Source organism: Protopterus annectens, chromosome 1.part0 (genome assembly GCF_019279795.1).
Source record: "Protopterus annectens isolate FY-2018-M chromosome 1.part0, PAN1.0, whole genome shotgun sequence".
Taxonomy (NCBI): domain Eukaryota; kingdom Metazoa; phylum Chordata; order Ceratodontiformes; family Protopteridae; genus Protopterus; species Protopterus annectens.
The window spans coordinates 813,133,816-813,161,286 of record NC_056725.1 but is presented as its reverse complement, the minus strand read 5'-3'; the positions used below and the strand labels follow the sequence as shown (position 1 = coordinate 813,161,286).

The window sequence follows — 27,471 nt, the reverse complement described above, 5'->3', positions numbered from 1 at the left end:
ATGAATGTGGTGTTGAATCTTTTATGTGTAATTTGAAGTGTAGCACATAAGTATGCTATTGCATTTTTGCCCTTGCCAATGAAAAGTCCTTTTGAGGCTGTACACACTTGTCATTTCTCCATGCCCATCCCACTTGGGAACAGTTCCCCCCATCAACAAGCACACATTTTTTTTTCCCAAGCAGTGTGTCACTCTCTCTCTCTCCCTGCCTCTGTTATATTTTGTTCCTGTAGACGATTGCCCTTATCTTTTGTATTTTGTTTATTAACTGGGTAGGTAGGCTTGTCACAAAACCTCAGGCACAATTCTCTCTGAGGAGAAAATACAAGCACTCAAAATCTTGAGGCTAGAATATGCCCATGTGTTTGCTCTTCTAATCTCTTCTTTTGACTGTTCAGTAATCACTTTTTGAAACCAAATGTGACAAAAATTTTAAAATTGAGTTCTGTATTGAAATTTTTGTATGTAAAATAAAGCTTCTCTCCCAGGTACATTATAAACCTGAACTCTAGCTCGAGCCATGTTACTGACACATGGATATGTATCTGAATTTATTGTAATGCTTTAGCACTCTGCTTTGATGTTAAAAGCACCATAATTAATTTGTACTTTCTTAACATTGTGTCTGTAATATGAATGCAGTTATTAAATTTCAAGTAATACATGTAGTCTGAAGCTGAGAAGAAATGTTTCTTGGGAGAGTAGAACAAGTACTGAACACCATAAACATCAAGAAGATGATGCACAAAAGTAGTACAATAGCAGTGGATGTGATAACCGCAAAGAACCAATGTTTTCTTAGCAAAGATTTCCAGCTTGGTTGTTGGACAGTGGGGAAAGGCATCAAAATTGCAAAGAGGAACATGGCTGTCTTGAAGGAGAGTACACTTGCTTTAGGCTAAAAGCAAAGAAAATATTTGAGAAACAAAAAATCCTTTAACAGTGAAGTTCAAGATTTTAATATTTTGGAAACAAAAAATCCTGTGAACAACGCGGAGCATGAAATTTATTAAAAATGGAAATTAACAGTAGGACTAGTCTTTTATCTAAACATACTTATTGCAGGGGTCCGGATGGAGAGATGATAAAATCAGCAAGCAAAGGAGAGTAGAATTGTTGGAATTCATCTTCAAGTGTTGGTGAGTACCTTCACGAGGTGGGCCATGTTTTTACAAAATCTCACCAAGATGACGCTGATATGTAGACTGGATTTTGTATGACGTATATCAAGAACAGAAGTAGGTTGAAAAAAGAAAAAAAAAAAAAAAAGGCACACAAGTCCCAGGATAAAAAAGTGCCCTATCCTAGTAGGCACACTGCTGGTTGGACTGGAAGAAAAGACCATGTAGAATCCTCAAGACATAGAAACATTCTTACAGTGTGGATACCCAAGGAGGGGGGGGTATGGTCCTCCTGTTACAGAAAGTAGCAGTAATCCATAAAAATTGACAGACAAGCCAAAAAGTTGATAGTGTGGACTGTTGAAGATAAGAAAAAAAAAGTTATTGTTACTGTTATGCAAGAAGTCCAGAATTTCCAGATAGATGTACAAAAAGACTGAGAGAAATTAAAGGAATGAAAAATACTTGCACAATAAAAGCTGTCAAAAGCATCAAATGCAAGTCTGTGTTCATTAATGCAATATATTCATGAAAAACATTATGTAGACCAAGAAACTTTGGGCTGTTTGAAAGTTTGTTTGTTTGTGTCTTTCGGCTTTTCCCGGTTAGGGGTCGCCACAGCGGAACTCCAGTCCGCTAATGATTGGTAGTTGATTTTTACGTGCCGAGTTACCAGCCCTGACGCACAACCTTCAACGAAGGTACGCCCATTCACGCATGTCTCCACGCAGAAGACGCTCTAGCTGAGAATCGAACCGGACAGTGTCTTACTGTGAGGGCTGTTTGAAAGTATGAAAATATAAAGAATAAAATCGAGATTTTTTTAACAGTTGATATGGTGCAGTATTTATGCAAAGGAGAAAGCCAAATTAATTGATAGAAAAAAAAGCAGCACCAAAGATATTTGAAAAGAAATACAGGCTTCCAGGTATGGAAAATTTTACAGTACAAAAAAAATAAGGGGGGGGGGGGGATAGAAAAGAGAATTAGTGATGGAGAAGTTGAAGAAATAGAAACTGAAGTTATGGATTAGAAACTGAAGTTATGGATTACCTGTGAAGTGAAGGATTTAGTGTAGAAAGTCTTAACTCTTGTAACATTACAACAATGAATTTCCAAATTAAGGAGAAACCAGTGTAGTGGGAAGCATCTGATCCATTACCATATGAAAAAACTTTGGCACCTTCAGTAGGAAACTAGTACAAAAGTTCAATTGGAGTTGCACAGCAAGGAAAGGAACAGGAGACTGTGACAACTCTGTTGCAGTCGGTGTTGTGGAGTGATAGGCCAGTGAGTTCCCATATGAAAGAGCAACCGATGACGCAGGAAAATATTCTAGAACTTTCAGTAGAATGCCCGCAGGAAACTGAATAAAGAATGTGCCCTTAAGTTTAGGAGAAAATGATGTAAGAGAAGATTTGCTTGATTTTAATAGAGTTGGATAGACATGTTAACATCAATGAAAGAAATAGATTACAGAAAGTCAATAAAACTCAGTGTTAGAAGTTTGATGAAACAAATTAACACAGTAATCAAGACTGCTAATAGAAATTCGTAAGTAGGATATATTACTTTGCAGCTAAATTAATAACCAAAAGTCTTGCCACAAAAGCACAAGGCAATAAGGGAAAGAAGGGAGGAAATCAAATGCCATTATGGAAGCATCGAAAAGAGAAAACTGTAAAGCAATTGAGATGAGCCGTGTCGCTGTTCGAGTACAGAAGAGGGAACACATCAACAAGAATACTCGGAGAGACATGATGAAAGCAATGTGCACTTAACAGAACAGATAACGGATTTAGCGTACACTATTGCAAATAATCCAAAGATATCAGCACAGGCAGAAAAACTTAGAAGATATGCAGATAAATATAAAGGAAAAGTACAAAATAAGCAGTTTATTCATGACCAAAAAAAGTTTTAGAGAGAATTGGAAAACAAGGCAGAAGTAATAGAACCACCACCAAAAAAGAAATAACACATTTTGGAGAAATATCTATGAAGATCCTGTGGAACAAAAAGATGTTGAATGGATTGAAGATGTGAAAGAGAGAATAAATGTACAGGATATGAAATGGGATGAAGTAACGACCAGAGAAATTTAAAATTAAGTAAAGCTTCTAATTGGGTACTTCATCTGGGTCTGGGATTTTCGAATATCTGGCTAAAAGTAACATCTTACTCCGGACTATATCTTCATGTAAAGAACTGTTTATATACGCACCCCGAACAGATGCAAACCTAGTTAATACCAGGAAAAACAATACTTCCTAAGAATGAACCTGCAAGATAAAAACTATGTAGACCAATGACTTGCCTTCCAACAGTGTATAAACTATGCACTGGAAATGATGCTGACAGAGTTTGTAGTCATTTAGGAGAAAACTTAGTTGTGACAATACAGCAAAAGGGTAACAAAAAGTCATATGGAACAAAGAATAATTTGTTTAATACATTCATAAGGGAGAACTAATACATTCATAAGGGAGAACTGTAAAAAGGGGAAGAATCTAAGAATGGCATGGATAGACTACAAAAAAGCATTTGATAGCATCTCACATTCAGGGGTAAGAGTGCTTACAAATGTATAAAATGCACCCTACATCGATCTGTTAATTACATTACAGTGACCACGAAGCAGTGGCAAACCACATTGCAGCTAAGCCATAATAAAGTACAAAGGGTGATCTGTCACTGCTGCTCTTTTGTATTGCCCTTAACCCATTAAGCTGTCTACTTAACAGATTAGGTCATGGCTACAATCTGGCTCCCAGCAGCAAACAACAAAGTGTAAAGACTTCTCATCTTCTTTTTGTGGATTGTTTAAAATTAAATAGTTCATCATTAGAGGAGTGGAAAGCACACATGTAAGTGGTCAAAACTTTCTCAGATATAAGACTGTCATTTGGTCTTAATAAATGTGTAAAAGCAACCTTTAAAGCAGGAAAGCTGCAGCACCAAGGAAATCAGTCTGGGACAGAAATGTGATATTAAGGAACTTGAGCGGGAGGAAATGTATAAATATTTGGGAATTGATAAAAGATTGATGATAAAACTCAAACAAATGTGAATAAAACTTAGTAAGGAATATTTTTGAAGACCAAAATTAATATTGAAAAACAGGTCTGACATCTAGGAACAAAGTCCAAGTTTTAAACCAGTTTGCTCTTCCTGTTCTAGTTTACAGTTTTTCAGTGATTGACTGGCTCCAAAAGGTATTGGATCAGTTGGACAGGAAAACAAGAAAAATGCTTCATGCTTATTGATTTATAAAAGTCAGTGTATACCAAGATTACATATTTCCCATTCTGAAGGAGGTATGAGCCTCTTCGAAATTGGTTACATGTGTAGATCTGCATTCGTAGGGCTGCATACATATTTGCTGACTTCACAAGATCCAAACATAAAGTTTTAAAACATAAGGAGAATAAGTCTAAGATGACATCCCTGTTTAGTTTAGAAGAAGCGTATCAGTGTCGAGCAGGAATAAAAATCAAACCAGAAGTAGACAAAAATCGGGCAGCAACTAAATGCGATAAAAAAACAAAAAAAAAAAGAATATAAGGTGAAGGATCAGATGACAAGGCAAGAAATATGGTAAGTGCATAAATACAGCTGCAAGTACAGAACACTGCTGGAACAACTTCTTGTCAGTCAGGATTTGACATGGGGGGGGGGTGTCTATGTTAAGTCATCAAATGCTTAAAAAAAGCGAACGATTTATCAAACCCATGTAAGCAAAAGCTTACAATCTTGCTTAGAACAGCGATTTTTTTTCCAAGGGGAAAAAAAAATCGCTGTTCCACAAAAAAAAAAAAAAATGTTTAAATATTACATAAAGTGCGGGGCTTTGCCCACACACCCCCTACATAAATATACCAACTCCGAGATTGCACTACATTCACAAAAATGGCAAAGTAACGGAAGCGGCCAAGCAATTTTTTTCTCAGGGAAAGAATTTGCTTATATGCCGTTTCGCTATTTTGTCTTTTTGTGCTTTAAAATTTGATCAAGAAGCATTCAAAATAATGTGTCTTCAATCACTTAATAAGAACCCGACACAAAAATGGTTAAGGAGAGGCAAATTTAAACCAAAAGATGAAAGGTTAATATTGGCGGCTAAAGATAGTGGACTATGTACATGTTGGTTTACAAAGCCAGTTGAACATGTCAGTGAAACAGACTACTGCAGGTTTTGTAAACAGAACAGAAAGGAGTTGCACATCTTGTTGCTGGGTGTGATACACTAATGCCAGAAGGCTTGTATACTGAAAGGCAAAAAAATGTGATAAGACTGTTGCATTGGCGACTGTGCAAACATAATATTGTAGTAGCCAAGAAGCATTGGAAACATGAGCCATAAAGCATTATAGAAAATAGTTTCTATCATATGGGATCACTCATTACCAACAGCTCAAAAAAATAGAAGCAAGAGAACCAGATATAGTAGTCCATGAAAAGAAGGCAAAAGTAGCATTGCTACACCCAGTGATTGCAGTGTCTTATGTACAGAGAGAGGCAAAACCATAAAGTACAAGTATCTACAGGCACAAACTAGGGCAGTGTGGAAGAAGGATACCCAGACAGTTCCAATAGTAGTAGGCGCAATGGGTCTCAAATAATTTACAGCTGTATTTGGATATGCTACTCATGCATGTAACTCCATATGAATTGCAAGAGGAGTCCATTATGGGTGCATTGTGGGTGCAGTGAAGAGGAGTCCATTATGGGTGCATTGTGGGTGCAGTGAAGAGTACTTTGGGCTAACATCAGAGGCTAAAGCAGTACTAATTTCATGAACTTTAACCATGCTTTTACTTAGGAATGGGTCCATTCCCATCATGATATTAGAAACCCAACAAACTTGGAGAAATTAAACCCAGGAAAGCAGGTAGGTTAGTAGATGTTTGGATGCACTGGAGTGGGGTAGGGGAGCAAGCGAGACCTACATAGCAGAGTTACAGACTCTGCACTGAAAGCTGATGGGACTGCTACATGCACCCCATCTCCGCAGGAATTTGACTACTAAATCGGAAGTGGTATGAACAAAAATCCTTACAGAAACGCAGTTGAATTAGCGTAAAGACTGTGTCGTATGTAAATCTTTCCCTTGAAGCACAGAACATCTTTGAGTTGTCACTTATCTGGAGTAAAACAAAGTATTTTTAATCTGTGGGGCTAAATATTAAGTTTTAAGATTCCTGTGATATATGTAAGTCTTAGAGTGAACACACTGATATTCATTTTTTTCTTTCTGCAGCAACATTCACTGCATATTAGCAGTACTGTTTTTTTGTTTGTTTTTTCCTTGTTATTTTAAAACTGTGTGTGTGTGCTCGCGCGCATGCTTATGTGTGAGTGGGGGAAGGGGCATTGATAAAGGCAGTTAAGGATTTTAGTTGTTGCAGTTCCTTGCAGCCCCTCAGTGGAGACACTGATCACCTTCACAGATTTGCTCCTGCAGCTGCTTCAGTCTCGGGAAATAGTCTTAAGTCCCTGCTGCATTCTAAATATTCAGACTTGACATGTATTATCTTCTTGCACGCGAGATTCGAATCACAGTTTTAGAAGTAATTCACAGCAAGATGATTCCTACAGCACTCTGCCTTCAGACATAGGGACTTAAGATATCTATCCATTTATGGTGACTCACACTGGCTACTTAATGAGAGCAAATCAATAGACTGTCAAGGTGCAGTGGCATCATCTTGTAGACCACATAGCACTCCCAATACAGACGTCCAAGAAATGTAGGGACTGACATCTTTGGTGGAATCTTGACTTAACTTGCCTCTTGGCAGACCCTTTCAATCCTTGACATCCAGAGTAATGGTAACCACTTGCATGCGTGCTGTGGGGTTGTGGAGCCATTATCTGGAACAGTCTGCACATCAATGTACACAGTGTTGGTCATGGTTCTTGGCTTGAGGTGTTTCAAGACTTCTTTCCCACTTATGCAACTGCCATCCATTCTGACAACATGGCCATGGTTTGATATATAAACAAGTAAATGGAGTTCTTGCTTGTCCCCTTTGTTGAGAGGCCATGAGAGTTTGGGAATGGATATTTTCCTCCAGCCACCTTCTCGTAGCTGTGCATTTTCTGGACCAGGCCAGTTTTCTTGTGGATAGGTTCATTCTCTGCCTCTTGATGCCACATGATTAGTTCCTCAGTCTGACATCATGATCTGTTCTGTTACTGGGGGGAAGCTTTGCTGCATCTTATTTGCAACCCGATCTGGCTACAAATGCAAAACTTTCTTCCCTTATTAGCCCCCTGGATGGATACACCAGGGATGCAGTCTTCCACTGGTGTTGTTCAGGACTTCCTGTGCCTTTTTCTTATTTCCCCTTTTACCAGAGTTCATTGAGAGAGCCAAATTGTGCAAAGCTTTCTGATGGCTCTCTTTTTACCTCATAAATCTGGCTTTGGTCTCAACTGGACATGTTTCTCCCTTTAAAGCCAACCAAGAGTCTTGTTTCACTTGCTCAGCAAAACTCCTCCAGGTCTGTATGTAACTGACTGCTTCATTTTTTTCAATTCTTATGATGGCTGTGGACTCTGTATACCCCAATCTGATTTTTGCACTGAGATGTGGCACCAGTAAGACATTGCATAGTAAGTGGATTGATTTTTCTGCCTGGGCCATGGCTATGGACTAGATACATTTATAGAACCAGTTTCTGGTGTTTTGGAATATTTGTCTCAGATTTTCAGTACAAGACTCTGCTGCTCTTTTGTGAAAGTCTGTGTGGCAGCCATATCAAATTTTCATCACAGTGCTAATTTTGTTAACCTCTCTCAAAATGTGCAAAGCTTTCCTTAATGGCACTGTTCTACTATGTCTTCCTTTCAGTTCTTCTGTTCGCCCCTTGGGACTTGTACTGTTTCTCTTTGAACCGATTTCTTCTCCCAAATTGAATATTTTTGGTTGCTGTCATATCGGCAAGAAGGCGTGGTGTGTTCATTCCATAAAGTCTGGGTATCCTTGAGGACCAGTCCTTCCTTCATATCAAAAGTTGCCAGGGAAACTAATATTTACAAATTGTTTGATTTATAAATTTTCTTCTGTATTTATACCAGTTTTGGGGACTGCCTGATGTTCATCGTGTTACCCTGCTGCAGTCATCACACTTGGGTTATCCTGTCGTCGGGCGGTCCCGCAGTCGGCCTGAATTCCAAAGGCTTGGTCTGGCGTCGGTTGCTGTCGCTTCTTCCCTGACGTCAGTGCGCCAGGGGTATATAGGAGGCATCCAACGCCATTTTCTTCAGTCTTTCTTGCCGCGCGGTAGCAGAAGCAGTTCGCAAGTGCCGGTCGGCCGACTCCTGAGATTTTCGAAGTCGAATTTCAGATCCGAAGTCTTCAATAAAGCTAAGTACCCCGTTGGGGAAACTTTTCTTGCCTCAGACCGATGTCAGAAAAAGTTAACAATTGTATTTCTTGTGGGAAGCAAATACCTCATAAGGATTTTCATTCTTATTGTATACCTTGCCTAGGCCCAGACCACGACGTCACTGGTTGTCGGTTTTGTGCTAGGTTCAATAAGTGAACTATAAAGCGACGCTTTGATTTCGCATGACACTACTTTGGTAGGAAATTTAATTACACTATGCCATCGGAGCAACCGACTACTGGCGTGCACAAAAAACGCAAAGATAAGGACAGACAGCCTAGATCCAAGCCAGACTCCGAGGCCTCGGCTGGGCCGGTCGCCGCTTCTCCGGTTTTCAGTGAGGCGCCTACGCAGCCCCTGGCTACCGCAGAATTGGAACGCCAGACCGCTTTGGATTCTCTGGCGGAGAGTTCTAGGCCGACGCAGCCATTTTCTTTAGGCCCTACCTATGATACTGCAGAAGGAGAAGCCGATGCTGCAGAAACACCTTCGGTTTCTGAAGGTGTGTTCAGACAGACTACTCTCACCATAAAATCTTATGCTAAGCTTAAGACTCCTCTAAAACCAAAAAAGACTGCACTTCAGTCTCCAGTTCAAGGCCCCATGCCTAAGAAACAGATGCTTAAAATGGCTGAAGATTTGATTATTTTAATCAGGGGTTCCCAACCCCCACCCGACAAAAGGCATAGACAAGAGGAGGATTATGCCTCCTCTGATCAGGTGTCTATTTCCTCAGGCTCCTCTGAAGAACAAGATTACTCCTTCCCCCCTTATGAAGATTCTGATGCTGAGGATTCCATTCCCTCAGCTTCTCCCCCTGAAGACTATTCCTTTGGGGAAACTATACATACCATGAGGGAACATTTCCACTGCGAAGGTCAGGACTACTCCAACTCAAAGAAAAGGCTCAGAGAGTTTCTTTTACTCCCCCAGCACAGACCACTTGCTATTCCCCCAGTTTTAGACATTGTGGATGATGTTTACTTAGAATCTAGTCTAAATCCAGATTCTCTGCCTCCTGCTCCAGCCAAACCAGATAGATACTATAGAGAGTGCCTGACTCGCACAAATTCCTTTATAAAAGCCCTGTTGCTGACCCAGAGACCATCTCCCAGGATCCCAAAGGGGCTAAGGCTTCCATGGCTAAAAATCCTGTACCCTCTGAAAAGGACTCCAGAGCACTAGATAGGTGGGGGAAGAAGGTTTACACCTCAGCCACTCTAGCTATGAGAGCACTAAGTTGTCAATTTCACATGCTTAAATACCAGCAATTCCTAATTTCTCAAATAAAACAAAAGATGAGCACACACCCTCAACAGTCTGAATTGATGGAAATGCAGGATCTGTTGCATGCAGCTGAACAGGTGGGCAAACATACTTTACAATGTGGATTTGATCCTTGGAAGCTTCCTGTAGAGCACCTGTTACTGGGTCTGTTATACGTAGGCATGCTTGGTTAAAGGAACAAACCCTGCCCGATCATGTTAAAGCAAAGTTACTAGATGCACCCTTACAGCAGGATGTCCTATTTGGGGTTAAAGCAGAAGAAGTCTTAAAGAAAATGGAGGATAAGGCAAAATCTATGCAGACGGTCAAAGATTTTTACAGGTTCAGCCCCCACGCTTCAGCAGAAATTGGCCAACAAAAAATTGGTCCTTTCCAGCTACTGATAAGACCACAGAGGGGTAAATACAGACGCTCAAGGGGCAGAGGGCAAGCACAAACCCATTACAAACCTTGACAATGGGGCACTGCAACACAGAAGGGAGGAGAAGACCGGTCCCAAACTACTAGAAGGCAAACACAATGAGTTAAACCTCAAATCGCCAAGCAAAACTCTATTGGCAGCTCCCTTGGGAGGAAAATTAGCACTTTTTTCAGACAACTGGCACATCATCACAAAGGACAAATGGGTCCTAGACATTATCTCACAAGGATACAGATTCCATTTCCACACCTTGCCAACGATAAAAGGAATGCCAAACCTGCCACAAAATCAATGGGCAGAGGCACAAAAACAAGTTACAGCTCTCATGGACATGAGAGCCATCCAACTGGTACCTACACGGGAGCAAAGCCAAGGATTTTACTCAAGGCTCTTTCTAGTCCCCAGAAAGGACAATGCTTGGAGACCCATTCTGGACCTTTCAATACTAAACACCTTCTTACAAGTACCCAAATTCAAGATGCTAACCCTACAGCAGCTTCTTCCCATGTTTGGCAAGAAAGCATGGCTAGTAACGTTGGACCTCAAGGAGGCATACCTGCATGTCCCTATCGGACAAAATTGCAGAAGATTCATTGCAGGTTCAACCCATTACCAATTCTTTGCACTGCCCTTTGGCTTATCTACTGCACCCAGGGTCTTCACAAAATGCCTGGCACCAGTAATTGCATACTGCAGACAAAGAGGAATTCAAATATACCCATACCTGGACGACTGCCTCATCCAAGCAGAAAGTAAGGACATTCTCTTACAACATCTGGCTTTTGTAAAACACCTTCTAAGTTGCCTAGGGTACACAGTAAACGAAAAGAAATCAAAACTAGTACCCTCACAAAATATGACATTCCTGGGTGCCAGCTTGAATACAACGGCCCAGATGGCTTATCTGACGCCAGACAAACAACTACAACTGACTCCATACTTCAAAACAATGGCAACAAAGACCCAACTCCCTGCAAGAAAAATTCTGCAGGCCTTGGGCTTCATGGCATCTTGCATACTACTAATACCATTTGCAAAACTGCATATGAGGAAATTACAATGGTACCTAAAAAGCGTATGGACTCAACACAGCCGCAGCTTGGACACAATGATATCTCTCATTCCCTGCCTTCAACAAGAGTTTCTGTGGTGGTCACAGGCATGTCACCTCAACAAGGGTCAGCCTTTCACCTTACCCCCAGCCAGGCAAACTATGACAACAGATGCATCGGACTGTGCCTGGGGGGCACACATGGCAGGACAGTGCGTTCAAGGCATATGGACTGCAGATCAAAGGAATCTGCACATCGATCAAAAAGAAATGCTAGCTGTACAGAATGCCCTGACAGCCTTCAAGGACCTCTTACATCCAGGACAGCTTACAATAAGGATGGACAGCACCACTGTAATGTGGTACATAAACAAACAAGGGGGTACACACTCCTACCCTCTATGCAGGCAAGCAATGACCTTGTGGAACACAGCACTGGCTTAACAAGTTCAACTACAAGCTCAATTCCTGCCAGGAAAAAAGAACACATTGGCAGACGCCCTAAGCAGAAACAGCATGGATCCCCACAAGTGGAAACTGGATCCACAGGTATTTGCAATGATAACTCAAAAATGGGGGCACCCAGACATAGACCTGTTTGCCAGCCCCCAAAACTATCAGCTAACAAAATTTTGTACAAGGACATTTCACCATCAAGCTTGGAAAGTGGATGCACTCTCATTCAGTTGGAAAAACCTGACAGTATATGCCTTCCCTCCATTGCCCCTTCTCACAAAGGTGCTGCTGAAAGTCAGGATGGAGAGACCCAGAATGATGCTCATTGCCCCAGACTGGCCACGCCAGCACTGGTACCCACTATTAAGGAATATGACCCAGGGCCCACCATGGATTTTACCACAAATTACTCATCTGCTCACACAGCAAGACAGTCAGATTCTACACAGCCAGCTCAAACCTTAAGTTTGGCTGCATGGCAAATCATCTAAGCAACCAGCCAGCTCCTCTTTCTCAAGCTGTTATGAATGTTATTCTGGAAGCCAGGAGGCCCAGCACCAGGAAGGCCTACTCAGACAAATGGGAAAGGTTTTGCGCCTGGAACCAAGTTAAAGGCCAAAATACCCTTCAGCCAGACATGCTTCAGTTTCTACAGTATTTAACTGAGATGTTACACAAAGGACTTTCCTTTTCATCTATTAAAATCCACGCCTCAGCTACTTCAGCTCACTACAACACGGATCCTCCCTTATTTTCACATCCGCTTCTAAGGCAGTTTCTCAGAGGGGCCAAAAACATTAGGCCCCCCAGGAGAGCACCTACACCAACCTGGGACCTCAATTTTGTTCTGGAAAAACTTATGCTACCTCCTTTTGAACCAGCTTTCTCAGCTGACTTAAAGTTTATATCATGGAAGACTGCCCTGCTGCTAGCAATAACTTCAGCCAGAAGAGTCTCAGAGCTTCAGGCACTAATGGCAGTAGAGCCTTTCCTCATTTTTCATCAAGACAGAGTTTCTCTATGAACTAACCCCTCCTTTATGCCTAAGGTGGTATCCAGTGTGGCTCTAAATCAAACCATCCATTTACCCACCTTCTTTCCAAATCCACAGAACAAAAGAGAAAGACTCCTGCACTCCTTGGACATTCACAGGCAACTATGTTACTACTTGGATAAAACTAAGGATGTTAAGTTGTCAATCTCGCCTTCATTCTTGCTTGATGGGTTCGGAGCCGATCCTCGGCTCCGACTCGGCACTTGCTAAGCTCGAGAGTCACTTTTACCAGCTCGAGGCAGCCCCATATCCCATGATGCAATGCGGTAAGTACCCAGATCTCGTTTGCTGCTTCGCTGATGAGGTCCTCCTTTTACCAGCTCCTGGTAAGTGATTTGCTACTTTGCTATTTTAGCCCCTTTTAACAAAAAAACCCTTAATTGTTAGTTTTATATCAGTTTTAAACCTTTTCTGACAGAAAATTCTCTGTCTCTTCTTACTTTTTTAGTCAGACTTTCACCCATCCCATCCCCCCCCCCTGTTAGGGTGTGTGTGTGTGTTTACTAGTTATACCTTTTGGTATATTTAATTTAATTTCTTTGACTGGTGTGTGTGTCTGTGTGTTTTACACCATGTCTAAAGAAAGGGTCTCAGGCTTTAAGAAGTGTGACTCGTGCTGTCAGAAAATGTCTCTGACAGACGGTCACACTTCTTGCCTGTACTGTCTGGGGCCTCTTCACCTGCAGGACTCCTGTGCTATATGTCATTCTTTCAGCCAGAGAGTCCTGCAGGAAAGAAGAAATAAGCTGATTTTGAGGGGCCTTCTTAAGCCGGAGGGCTCTCCGGCTAAGTCGGCTCCATCCAAGACTTCTAAGTCTTCCAAGGCCCAGGCTTCTGTGTCCAAGCCTGCGGCCTCGGCTCCGACTCATTCAGAGTCGAGATCGGCTCGGCTGGAGCCGATTCTGGGTTAACTAAACCTTCGGCACCGATGGCTATCGGTGCCGATTCTGGTTTGACCACCGGTGTCGGCTCCGATCGGTTCCGACCACCATGTGGCTCAGGCATCGTGTCGGCTCCGATCGGCTCCGACACCGTTACTTTGTGGCTGTATCGGCTCCGGCTGGAGCCGATGCATCGAGGTACCTGTCGACTCCGATAAGTTGTCGGCTCCGACAGGTTCAATAGTTTCATCGGTTCCGATGGCTCCTTCGAGGAAGAGGTCTAGGTCTCCTTCCTTGGAGCCGATACTTCGGCTCGGCTTCACCTCTCCTCTCGAACGGAGCCATCGGAGCCGATCTTCAAGGTCATCCAGGCTTTCTGACCATGACTTAGAGAGTGGTCAGTAGATTACTTAAGTCACAGGCACTGGCCCAAATGTTACATAGTCCGTCTCAACAGACGGCTATTGGTCCACACCCCATTGCAGTTCCTCCTTCAACTCTACCCCAGAGCTTGGAGTTGGAGTCTTCGAATGGTTACTGCTACGGCTGAGGGACAGATACCCCTTCTGTTCCTTCAGCCTCTACTCTTATCTCCTCTTGAGACCTTCCTTAGAGGGATTCGTGGCCGGGCTTCCATGGTCTCCTCCGAGGGGTGAGTGGCATCGGACCCTTGTCCGAACCCGCTCTTCCCCTTGGAGCCTCGGCCTTGGTGAGCTCTGCTCCGACATCTGCCTCGGAGACTTCCCTTTCGGTGGTCCCTGGAGTTCCTAGCTCTTCGGAACGGGTTCTCTCGGACCTTCCTGGGAGGGGAGCATTTGAGGTGATGAAGAGTGTGCTGGCCACGGGTATCAGTCAGCAGTCTGTTCCCTTAGCTCCTCCCTCTATAGTGCCTGTTGACATCTCTGCCACTTCTCTTGCTACAGGACCCAGAGATCCTCCGCCTCAGGTTTCCCCATTGGGAATATCCCCCTCTTCCGAGGATTCTCCTGATGTTTCGGGAGATCCTCCTAGGAAGAGGACCTGTAAGAGGAAACATGTAGACTCCCCAGAGTCTATCACTTCAGATACTGACTTAGATGAGTCAGAGGGATCCCCAAGATCCCCCTCTGAGGATGTCTCCTTCTCAGACATCCTAGAACTCCTTAGACAGAGGGGAAACTGGCCCACCAATAATCCCTCTGAGGATGAGTCAGTATACCTAGAGGCGTTTGGATCTCGGCCCTCCACCTCCTGGGTGTCTCCGCCCCCTTATGCAGGTTATTGCCCGAAGGCGTGGGCTGCTCCTGACTCTGTAGAGCCAGTCCCTAGGAGGCCTTCAAAATTTATTACTGCCCCGTGTGATAAGCAATTCCTCACTAAGGGTGTCCCCGCTGATGCCATGGTGGTGGCTGCTGCCACCAAGAAGGAACTTGCAGATCCTTCCGTACCCGTCCATCCTCCTAATAAGGACTCTAGGACCATGGATAGGTACGGTAAGCGGATGTTTTCCTCAGCGACCTTTGCTATGCGTTCGCTGAATTACCTATGTCACTTCACCAGACTCCAAAAGGATATCTTTAAGGAGCTAGGTGATGTTGTACAGGATCCTACAGCTGCAGGGGCTCAGGAAAAAATTGCTTCGCAGCTAGGAACCCTTAATTCCATTACAAACTCCTCCATGCGGCTAATATCATATGCTGCTGATGGAGCGAGTAGGGCCGCAGGTACAGGTGTGGCTCTTAGACGCCAAGCCTGGATGCGGCTATGTGACTTTGCAGATCCCTTTAAGGCGTCCTTCACAAATTCTCCCTTTGATGGGTCAGCTTTGTTTGGCCCTCAAGTGAAGGAAACTTTGACCAGGTGTGAGCAGGACGGCAAGACTCTTTCTGCGGTAGGAGCCCGTTTTCCACCCTTCTAGACCTTACCCCAAAGGACAGAAAGGTGGCAAAATGTGGTTCCAAATCCCAAGGAGTCACGCCGATTCACGTGGTCAGTTTACCCCTAGAGGCAGAGGGGTAACAACAACAGACGCCGCTCTAGAGGCAGAGGGGGTCCAAAAAACCAGGGAAACAGAGAGCCTCTCTGACGAGCCCTTTCAGCATCCCTGAGATGTTGCCCGGCTGTCCCTCCTTGGAGGCAGTCGGGGGAAGATTATCACTGTACCCAGAAGCCTGGCACTCCCTCACTCAAGACAGATGGGTACAGTCGATCATATCCAAGGGTTACATAATTCCTTTCGAGGAAAGTCCTTTCTACCCCTCAAATTCCCTTCCAGATGTACCACCCGGTCTAAGGGAAATTGCAGAGTTAGAAGTCTCAAAACTACTGCAAAAAAGAGCCATTCAGCCAGTTACAACAGACCATTCAGAGCCTGGAATCTACTCAAGGTTCTTTTGGTCCCAAAAAGACGGGAGACTGGAGACCAATATTGGATCTCAGCAGACTCAACAAGTCTGTGAGGAAGACAAGATTCTGAATGGTCACTCTTCAGTCAATTCTGCCCTTCTTACAGAAGGACAACTGGATGTGCTCAATAGATCTTCAGGATGCGTACTATCACATCAAAATTCACAGACGCTCAGGAGATTTCTCCGCTTCGGCTGGGGTCCAGTCATTTCAGTTCAGAGCCCTGCCCTTTGGTCTCACTACAGCCCCAGAGTGTTCACCAAATGCATGGCAGTGGTCACGGCTCACCTGAGACGTCAAGGATTCCAGGTGTTTCCGTATCTCGACGACTGGCTCCTTTCAGCCACCACAAGGCATCAGCTTATTCAAGCCAGGGATTACACAATAAAGCTTTGTACTCTTTTGGGCATCTCGATAAACTTCAAAAGTCATCCTTATCGCCCTGCCAGTCTATTACTTTCATAGGCAAACTTAAACACTGTTCGGATGTCAGCTACCCTTACAGATCAAAGAGTTTCAGACATTCAAAGTCATGTCAGGATCATTCTAGCCAACAAGAAAGTACAGGCCAGAATGGTTCTAAAGGTATTAGGCCTCATGGCTGCGGCCATTACTCTTCTTCCCTGGCTCGCTTCTACATGCGCCTTCTTCAGTGGATGCTGTTCACACAGTGGTCGTACCAACAACTTCCAATGCGTCACCAGATTCTGGTGACACAGACGTCAAAGATCATCTTGCTTGGTGGATCACATCTCCCCAGGTTCACCAAGGCAGACACTTTGTACCCCATCCCGTAGCCACCGTCACCACGGATGCCTCCCTGATCGGGTGGGGGTCATTATCAGGGCAGGATGGTTCATGGGACGTGGCAGCCGCTCGAGTACCACCTGCACATAAATGTCCTGGAGATGAGAGCAGTGCTTTTAACGTTGCAAGCCCTCAACGACTTTCTTCCCGTAGGGACAATTGCAGTCCACACAGACAACATGTCTGTAGTTTGGTATATCAACAAACAGGGCGGAACCAAGTCCTACCCCTTGTGTCGAAGCCAGACTATGGCAATGGGCAATCTCCTCTCATCGGTTTCTGGTAGCAACGCATATCCCTGGGAAAACCAACATTGTAGCGGACAGATTGAGCAGAGCTATTCTCATGCCTCACGAGTGGTCTCTCAAGCAATCTATAGCGGAAGAGATTTTTCTGGAATGGGGTCGCCCATGTTGCGATCTTTTGCTACTCCCCAAAACAGCAAATGCCCAGACTTCTTCTCTCTCTTCCCTCTTCCAGGCCATCCCCCCAGAGACGCTCTGACCCAGGATTGGCCCCAGGGACTTCTTTATGCCTTTCCTCCATTTCCTCTGATCCCTCAAGTTATCCAGAAAGCAACCGTTTGAGAGCCAAATTGATTCTCATTGCTCCTTACTGGCCTCGACAAGTTTGGTTCCCGTTCCTCCATCGTCACCTTTTGGTGCAGCCGTGGCATCTGGACCCAGTGCCAGATCTTCTGATTCACCAATCCGGTCAGCTGCACCGGTCTATCCCTTCTCTCAACCTCACAGCATGGTTGCTCCACTTCCTTCCTTAGCCAGGCTTCCTTTGATCTCTAACCCTGTTAGAGACATCATAGTAGCTTCTTTAAAATCCTCTACCAGGAGGATTTATGCAAGCAAATGGAAACGTTTCTCTTATTGGGCTAATGCCAAGAATATTGATCCTTTCACTGCCCCTGTTCAGGCAGTCCTGGACTTCTTAGCAGAGATTTTTCATGCAGGCTCCTCTTCTTCCACAGTCAGAGTTCAATTGGCTGCTATCTCCAACTTTCATGTCGGGATTGCAGATCACAATATTATGTCCCATAGGCTTTGTAGGGCCTTCTTGAAAGGAATTTTCCTGCTAAAGCCTCCAATCAGGAATCCTCCTCCTCAATGGGATCTAAATTTAGTGCTGACATCCTTGATTCTTCCCCCCTTCGAGCCAGCTGTTTCTTGCTCCCTAAAATTTCTTTTTTGGAAAACTTTATTCCTAGTAGCTATTACATCGGCCAGGAGGGTGTCTGAACTTCATGCTCTATCGGTTCGACCCCCCCTATTTGGTTTTTCACAAAGACAGAGTATCATTGAGAACTAATCCGACCTTTTTGCCTAAGGTCGCCTCAAAGACCAATTTGAATCAATCCATTGATCTCCCTGTATTTTTCCCAAACTATTCAGACAGAGCCGAACAGAAACTACATTATCTTGATGTCCACCGCCAACTCAGATATTATTTGGACAGAACTAAAAAATTCAGGAAATCTGATCAACTTTTTGTTTCCTATGCGGAGAACAAGAAAGGCCTTCCTGTCTCTAAAGTGACCTTGTCTAGATGGCTTTCTTCGGTCATCTCTGAAATTTATCTGCTCAGGGGAAAACAGCTGTGCTCAAAACCTAAAGCACATTCAACTAGGAGCTTAGCTACTTCTACAGCCTTTCAAGCTAGGCTTCCTTTAGACACTATTTGTGCAGCGGCCACTTGGGCCACTCCTCATACCTTTGTTTCTAATTACAAATTGGATTTGGCCTCCAGGGATAGAGCCAGTTTTGGCTCTACAGTCCTCAAGAGTCTGTTCCATTGAGCCACCCAGGATAGAGGTGCTAGGGACGCGGTCCCATCAAGCAAGAATGAAGGCGAGATTGACAACTTAACATTAAGAAGTTATGTACCTACCATAACGTTCCATGTTAGTTGTCTTCTCGCTTCTTTCTTGCGACCCTCCCTCCTTCCCCCGAGCCTGGACAGACCTTGTTTCTCTAAGGAGTTATTATGCTGAAGACCATTCAGTCCTGGTCTTCTTACATCCTGTAGGCTTTCTTTCTTTCTTTCTTCCTTTGGGAAGTGTTTTATGCTTGGTGCTACTGCCCTTTGTCATCAAACGAGATCTGGGTACTTACCGCCTTGCATCATGGGATATGGGGCTGCCTCGAGCTGGTAAAAGTGACTCTCGAGCTTAGCAAGTGCCGAGGATCGGCTCCGAACCCATCAAGCAAGAAAGAAGGCGAGAGAAGACAACTAACATGGAACGTTATGGTAGGTACATAACTTCTTATTTTCAGAAAATCTGACCAGCTCTTTGTATCCCATGCTACAGCTTCACAAGGAAAGGCTGTCTCAAAACAGACCATCTCCAAATGGATAGGACATTGCATTCGTTTTTGCTACACCCACCATGGAAAACCAGTTCCTGCTAGCATAAGGCCCCACTCTACCAGGGTAGCAGCTACATCTACAGCCTTCCTCAGGGGGGTGCCAACCAAGGATATTTTGGAATCTGCAACTTGGAGTTCAGTACACACCTTCACCAAACACTATCACTTACCACTTTACTCTAAGACTAGAGCTGGCTTCGCCACTGCAGTTTTGCAGGGCTTTCTAGCCTGCTCTAACCCTGTTTGACTCCACCTACTATCCTTAGCTTTGGGATTCTACCCAAGTGTGATAACTGCAGCAGGGTAACACGATGAACATAGTACAGTTTTGTACCTACCATAAATGTAGATGTTAGAGTGTATACCCTGCTGCAGTCCAGGTTACCCTCCCTCCATCCCCTCTGACCTAACTAAAACCTTTCAATGCCTTAAAATCTGATACTAACTTGTGATGTATTTGCTTATAGCTGGAGGGATGTTTTGTTTGTGCTAAGCTTTTATTATTGGTACTATCTACTGACCACCATTTTGGGGGGGGGCACCTGACATCTGGGGCAACAAAAACTGAAGAAAATGGCGTCAGATGCCTCCTATATACCCCTGGCGCACTGATGTCAGGGAAGAAGCGACAGCAACCGACGCCGGACCAAGACTTTGGAATTCAGGCCGACTGCGGGACCGCCTGACGACAGGATAACCCAAGTGTGATGATTGCAGCAGGGTATACACTCGAACATCTACATTTTTGGTAGGTACAAAACTGTACTTTGTTTTACATAGATGTTCACAAGCGGCTCCGATTTTATTTAGGTAAAGAAGATTGTGATTGAGTCTGTAATCATAACCAGCATATGTGCCTGAGAACGAAGCTCCAGAAGTTTTTATTGCTTTGCTTGTTGAGAATACATAAACTTTATTATGATCAGAAAGACTGTGGGCAGGATTCACGAAGGCTTGCACGGAGTGTAAGAGACGTGTAAGACTCCATGCAAGCCTCGCGATCCAGGAACAGCCCGAAACTCCGTGTAAGAGACCAGCTAAAACGTCTCTTACACGGACTGGGCATGGATATGCTAAATACCTCACTTGCAGCCGAAAGGCATGCAAATGAGGTAGAGTAGCGATCCACGAAACAGAAAGCAGCCCGTGTAAGAGCCGTTTTAGCTGCAGAAATGTACTCAGTTGACAACTGAGTACATTTCTGCAAAAATCACAATGGAGCCATGTCAGCTCCAAATAAAGGGTGGATATGTCAGGCAGCATGCCAGTGGCCAAATATGTGGCCATTGGCAAGGTACCCCGATGCAAATATGAAAAATATATATATTTTTTTCGGCGATCGCCGGTGTTTAAACGCAGCGCAGCCCCGCGCAAACGGGCTGCGCTATATAAAACATAAAAATGAATGTTATAAACCCACAAATGTGGGTTTCATGCAATACATGGATTTACAATGCAGGGACCAGCAGACCAAAAACAACATGGCCACCGTTTAGTGGTTGCTAAGGGGAGAAGCTGAGTCTGACATGTAACTAAGCATTAGTAGGCAATCTGATGTAAATGAGTGTTAGGATACTGAATCCCACTGTCACATAGCAAGTGAGCACAGTCTGAGTAGTGTAAGAGATACATAAGAGGGAGGAATAGAGAAGGAGATAGGTGACATCAAAGGGGGGAATGGTAGAAAGAAATGCAGTTCAAATGCAGTTCATTGGAGGTCAGTGTTACATGACAGATGTCAGGCACAGATCATGGAAAGAGGAGTGCCACAAGATAAGCATGGGAAAGTCAAGAAATGGAAGGTGTACACTGTTACTTACACCAAAGTTTCTTGTTGGGCGTGCATGCGCACGTGTGCACGCCATGAGGCGCGGGTAGGGCAGTGTGCGCGCGTGTAAGGCAGACTGAGCATGTGGGAGCGTGTTGGTAAACTTGTAAGATTGTTTGCGCTAGTGTGCACACGTGTAGGGCAGACTGAGCATATGGGAGCCTGTTGGCAGACTTGTAAAACTGTTTGCGCTGGTGTGCGTGCGTTTTAACCCGAATAAGCAGATTCTGAACCGTGTAAGCATGTGTGCGCGCATGTAAGCCACTGTGAGCGTGTTTCTGCTGGTATGCATGTTGCTCCCCCCTGAGGAAACGGAAAGGAAAAAGGAAGCAACAGAATTAGTAGGAAGCTAGCAGGGAATACTGCTGGAGCTAGCAGGTGAAAACAATTAGAAGCAGGCAATTACACAGGCAGAATAGTAGCTCAGCCAAGCACTTAAAACACTGCAACCAGCAGTGCAGGATGTTTCTCTCAAGCGACACTGCAAGACAGGAGTAAGCTATTAGAAGTGAAAACTGAAAAAGCTGAACTCAGAGCAGAAATGCTAGGGGCTGCCATAGCTGTCATAAGGAGACATAGGCGACTTGCTGAGGGTGGTGACAATGCAGATGGTGCCAGACAACCCACAGTGAGGAGACGGCGAAGAGTGTACAGGCCCAGGGTCACCTACCACAGGTTACATGAGCTGGAGATAGTAGAGCGCTATAGAGTGGACAGAGACCTCCTGCAGCAAATTGTTGAGCTGTGCAGGCCAGGCCTCACACACAGAACCAACAGAGGGGAACCCATCCCAGTGGAAACCAAGGTATGTGTTGGCCTAAGAATACTAGCAACAGGTACCTTCCAGAGACCAACTGGTGATATGATGGGGATATCACAGGCATCAGCCTCCAGGGTACTGCCCCAGTTCCTGGATGCCATGTCAGCACATGTCAGTGATCATGTATATTTCCCCAATACCCGTGAGGTATTGGCCAGCAATATGCGTCTCTTCCAGCAAATAGCGGAATACCCTGAGGTAGTGGGTGCAATAGACTGCATGCACATACGCATCAAAGCACCAGCCGGTGAGTGGGGTAGGGCCTACATTAACCGCAAGGGCTTCCCCTCCATCAACTGTCAGATCGTGTGTGATGCCCAGGGCATAATAATGAATGTGTGTGCTGGCTGCCCTGGGAGCTACCATGATTCCCATATCTGGCACTTGACGCAGCTGTACCAGACATTTGCCAATGGGGACATCCCACACGGACACCTAGTGGGGGATGCAGGTTATGCACTGGAGCCGTGGCTGATGACACCCATCAGAAACGCACACACACCTGAACAGGAACGCCATAATGAGGCACACGCACAAACACGTAATGTAATAGAGCATGTGTTTGGGCTGCTCAAATCACGGTTCCGGTGTCTGGACACATCTGGTGGAGCCTTGCAGTACTCACCAACTACATGTACCCAAATTGTCATGGTATGTGCTATGCTACATAATATGATCTTGCGAAAACAGCTGCAGCAGGACCAGCATAGGGCTGGGCCAAACAGCCCCCCACCATTGCCAAGGCCATCACAGGTAGAGCGTGACTCGGAGGAGGAACAACCTGAGCCTGCCCCAGTAGGCAGAAGTAGGCGTGCCCAGTATGCCCTGGCCTTGGCAAAGAGGCAATGCATAGCACATATACTGGCTCAGTAGGAACCCTGGGAATGATACCCCTCTCTGACTCACTCATATAATAACATGGATACCTAAAATGACATAACCTGCTCTCAAACATGTACAGGGAGTGTAATATGTGCATCCGACAGAGGCAGCCCTGCAGCACCACCTGAGGCATGAATGCCATGTGTTAAGTAATGTAACACCATGTAGTATATGCACACTTGAGGACCCTGACTAACATCCTACCCTCACCAAGCATGATGCCACAATATGATGATGGGATGATCAATTGCAATAATTGGCTGAAGTATTGCAGTTAGTCAAAGGGGATCCAATGTGTGCCAGCCTGGGATGACATGCTGAGCATGACATGATGCTCCACCTGCTAGGGGTGGCGTGCACCTATCAGTCCAGGCCTCATGGATACTGGCAAAGGCTGTCATTACCCACAGCGTGCCCTGAATAGGTAAGGCTCAAAACACAAACCCACCTCCATAGGTACCACAAGGGATAAGAACTTAGATGTAATGCTACCCAATGCCAGAAGTCTAAACAGCAAGATGCGTGCAGTGTAAACTCACCCAGTATGGAGAATGTTGATATCTGTCCTGTAACAGAAAACTGGGTCAAGGCTCACAACAGCACCCTAACAATACCAGGTTACACCTCATACTGTGCTGTACAGCCTCAAAACATGGAGCAAGCTACAAAAGGAGGGTGACTAGCAATAATTGTCAAGGATAACCACACCCCCATGTTGGTACCACAGCAAGAAGCAGCATGGACTAGCCATGGTCAAGTAACAGTGGCTAAAACTGCTTCCCAGTTTATAGCCTGCTACAGACTACCATCCTAACACCAGGAACTGCACCTGGCCTATGTTGGAATACATGAATATATCAAGCCCCCCAAACCACATTATATTGGTTGACTGAAAATACCCAGACATAGACTGGGAGCATTATACTAGCTCCAACACTGTAGGAGAAAAGTTCCTAGAATCCATAAACCAAAATGCCCAGGAACAACGTACCACTCCCACAAGAGGGGTAAGCATACTGGATGTGATAATCAGCAACATGGGTACTGGATGGCAAGATGAGAAGTGTCTCCCTCACTGGTAAGACCAGACCATAGAGTAATCGCACTGGATATACACATCCTGACCACAGTCCCTGGCCAGAAAACCACAGTGAAAAACATGTGTAAAGCATAAGTTGCACCCCTCCAAACTGATGTGGAATCCATTAAAGGCCCTGTGCAGGTGCAAAATATGGGCCACACCTCAGAACCTGTTATGCAGGCATTCCATGAACACAGCCAGGAATGCTTGGATTATGCAATCACAAATAACAACAAGACACAATGCCATACACGCAGGCATCTGGCATGCTGGACTCCAGCCATTACCAAACCATGCAAGAGATTGAGGAAGCTACGACATGATAGAGCAAACATAAAAAGGGAAGTAATCACTGATCAGTAGTATGGCAATAAAATATGTCCACACATACAGTCCACTAAGGCCAGCTACAACAAGTTGAATCTGTGAATCCTGAGGCAATGTTATACCTGCCCCAAGTACACAGACAACCCTCAACTCCCCCCAAGAAATACAAATATATGTGAGAGATGCAACCATTTATCCAAACCGGAGGCTGAGCTCCCTCAACTCAGTACTGTCAAAACTAGTCAGGAGGAGAAGGTAACCACACACACCACAAACCCAGTCCCACATAGACCTATCACAACTGCAAACCAAACACATAAACACAGGAAAACATTCCCGGAGGCCCTAATTACAAACACACCACACCAACAGAGGCCTCAAAGCAGACCCCAAGCAACCACAACCTCCAAACATAGCACATGCAACACATAGTACACAAAGCTGGTGTGCCAAACAGTCACAGGCCAGAAGGAGAAACAACATGCCTGATACAGTTGTAATAGGTGACTCTATAGGCAGACACACTGCTGTCCCGCTCACCAGACTGAACAAGGGAAAGGGTACAGTAAGCTGCCTGTAGGCTGCCACAACGCCACATAACACAAGTACGCAGGTCACCCCAAAGCAAGTAGAAATATGATGCAGTCATTGTCCATGCTGGTGTGAATGACCTGAGATGTACCTCCCTGGACTACATGAAAAGAGGCATAGATGAGCTCTCTGAGTATGTACTCCAGGCCGGTATGACACTGCCCGTTTGCAGCATCCTACCCTCACCAAGAATGATGCCACAGTACAAACACAGAATGATCAGCTTTAACAGGTGGCACAATTACTGCTGTCATTCCAAGAGGATCTAATGTCTGTCTGCTTGGGATGTCATGCATGACCAGCCATGCTGCTGTTCCAGGGATGGCTTGCACTTGTTACCCCTGGGCGTCTGGATATTGGATAAGGCTTTTGCCACCTCCATAGAGCCTTACGTAGGCAAGGCTGAAAAGACTAACCCACCACCCTAGAAAACATAAGTGGTAAGAAACATAAGGGTAATGCTGACCAATGCCAGATGTGTAAACTGCAATATGCATGCTCCTGAGGCCCTCCCCAGTATGGAGAACATCGATGTCTGTGCAGTGACAGAATCCTGCTGCAAGCCTACTGACAGCACACCAGCACTACCAGGTTATACCTCACATCATGCGTTATGGCCCCAAAACCTGGACCAAAACATTAAAGGAGGGGGAGTATCCATGTTCAGCACAGACACCCATACGTCCAGGTAACTGACAATGCACGAAGCATCGGAGACTACCCATGTGCACCTAACCGTAGGCAAAACTGCTGTACAGTCTGTAGCATGCTACAGACCACACTCTCACACACAGGAACCCCACCCAGACGTCCTGAAGACACTGGACAGTATGAATGTCCCACCAAATACCAAACAAGATACTCACAAATTACCACATAGGTGGTAAACCATTATGTATGGAAGGAGTAATCAGGGACCTAGGGACACAAGTGGACAGTAACCTGTTACATTGCCAATGTGCCTAGGAAGACTGTCTATATTGGACACCGTATCATGAAAGGATTCACATCTACGTCAACAGAGGTCATTGTGCCCTTGTACTGTTCTCTTATCAGACCCATAATCTAGTACAATGCCTCATTTGGGATGTACCTTACCTGACACCTGCAGCAGTTAGAAAGACCTCAAAGGTACCTCACCAAGAGGATAAAGGGTCTCAAATATATGTCATATGCTGCCTGGCTGTAGACACCCCAGCTGAATGCAGTCATATACTGCCTACACAGAGGCATTGTATGTCTGTTGTACAGGCCATGTCCAACACAGGAGTAATGGACATGCTCCACCCCAGAAAACTCAAAGCCATTGGAGCTGTGAGAGTGAGAGATGTCAACCTCAACACATAATGAAATAGGATGTGCTGGAGGGGCAAATACATAACCCAGAGGCTCCCCACACCCTGGAACAGAATCCCACTCCATGTTAGGCAGAGCCCCTCACTGACGCTCTTCAACAGGAATATTGCCAAGTGGATGGATGATTGTAGATGTACACTGGGGGTCTTCACTGTGTCACGTCCAGATAGAGGTACAGTAAAGTAAATAATAAATGGCCGTAATATTCACATAGCAAGGGGCGGCAAAAGACACACACACTCTGGCTAGGCTTACAAATGCCCTAGGGTGGATAGCCTAGTATGAACCTATGAACCTATGACGATACAAATTGTACAGGACACTAAGGATAATCCCAAGGCTTACTCAAATGATGGTAGGAACCGTGTTGGGAATTCACAGATATGCTCTGAATCACACAAATATTACAAACAACATACCAAACACACACACATATTGCCAACATACAACCTGACAGGTGCAGTGCAACCCCCCCCCCCCCAGAATGCAAAATGTCTATCCCAGCAGACTGCTGGCCCCCTGACATTGCAGATGTTGAGGTAACAGCCAGCATCTACAAAGCAAAACACACAGCAGCAATGGTATGAGATGGTGTCCTGGGCTGAGTCCAACATGGACTCCAAGAAGAATGGAATGCCAAATCACACTATTGCTCAATGTCAGCCTTACCACAGGATATGTATCCAAAGAGCAGTGTACAACAACAGTGGTCCTTCTCAACAAAGGTGTTGCCTGAATGGATACTGCAAACTTCCACCCCAGAATCCTGACAAGCATGGTCTGCACAGCTATGGAAAGGATCAGCATGTACCGCAGACATAAAGATATTGGGGACCTACTGACACTGGACCCTACCCAGTGTGACTTTCTGAAATGCAGATCCTGCCGCTAAACATGTTTGACTCATTTGAAACAGTCATTAAGGCCATTGATGAGGGCAATGTGGTCCACACAGCGTAGCTGGACCTTGCAAATGCTTCCATACAATACCCTATGTGTTTATTATAGATATGCTCACCAGCTTAAATATAAACCCCTATGTCAGTAGAGGGGTTGCAAACCAGACCAAGGACAGAACTGACATGGTCAGACATGCTGCAGCCATGTCAGACTACAAACCAGATATAACTGGCATCCCACAAGGCTTGGTCCTGGGACCTCCCTCGTTTGGTATACATGTCCCATAGGTACAGGCCAACATGGAAGGACTGTGTCTGAACATGTATGCAGAGGACTACAAACTGCCCACCATATCTGACCCTCCAGCTGATACAAGCATCCCACAAAAGGGCCACATAGAAACAGACAACTGGTGCCATAGCCATGTCAGCAAGCTAATTGCAGAAAAGTG

At 44.9% G+C, this 27,471-nt stretch overlaps 1 protein-coding gene across 1 annotated transcript in view; it reads left to right on the top strand.

The window, feature by feature from the left end:
• Positions 1 to 27,471, top strand: part of CNKSR3 (CNKSR family member 3) — a 723,720-nt gene that overhangs the window by 178,952 nt on the left and 517,297 nt on the right. The gene's annotated exons all lie outside the window — the stretch shown is intronic.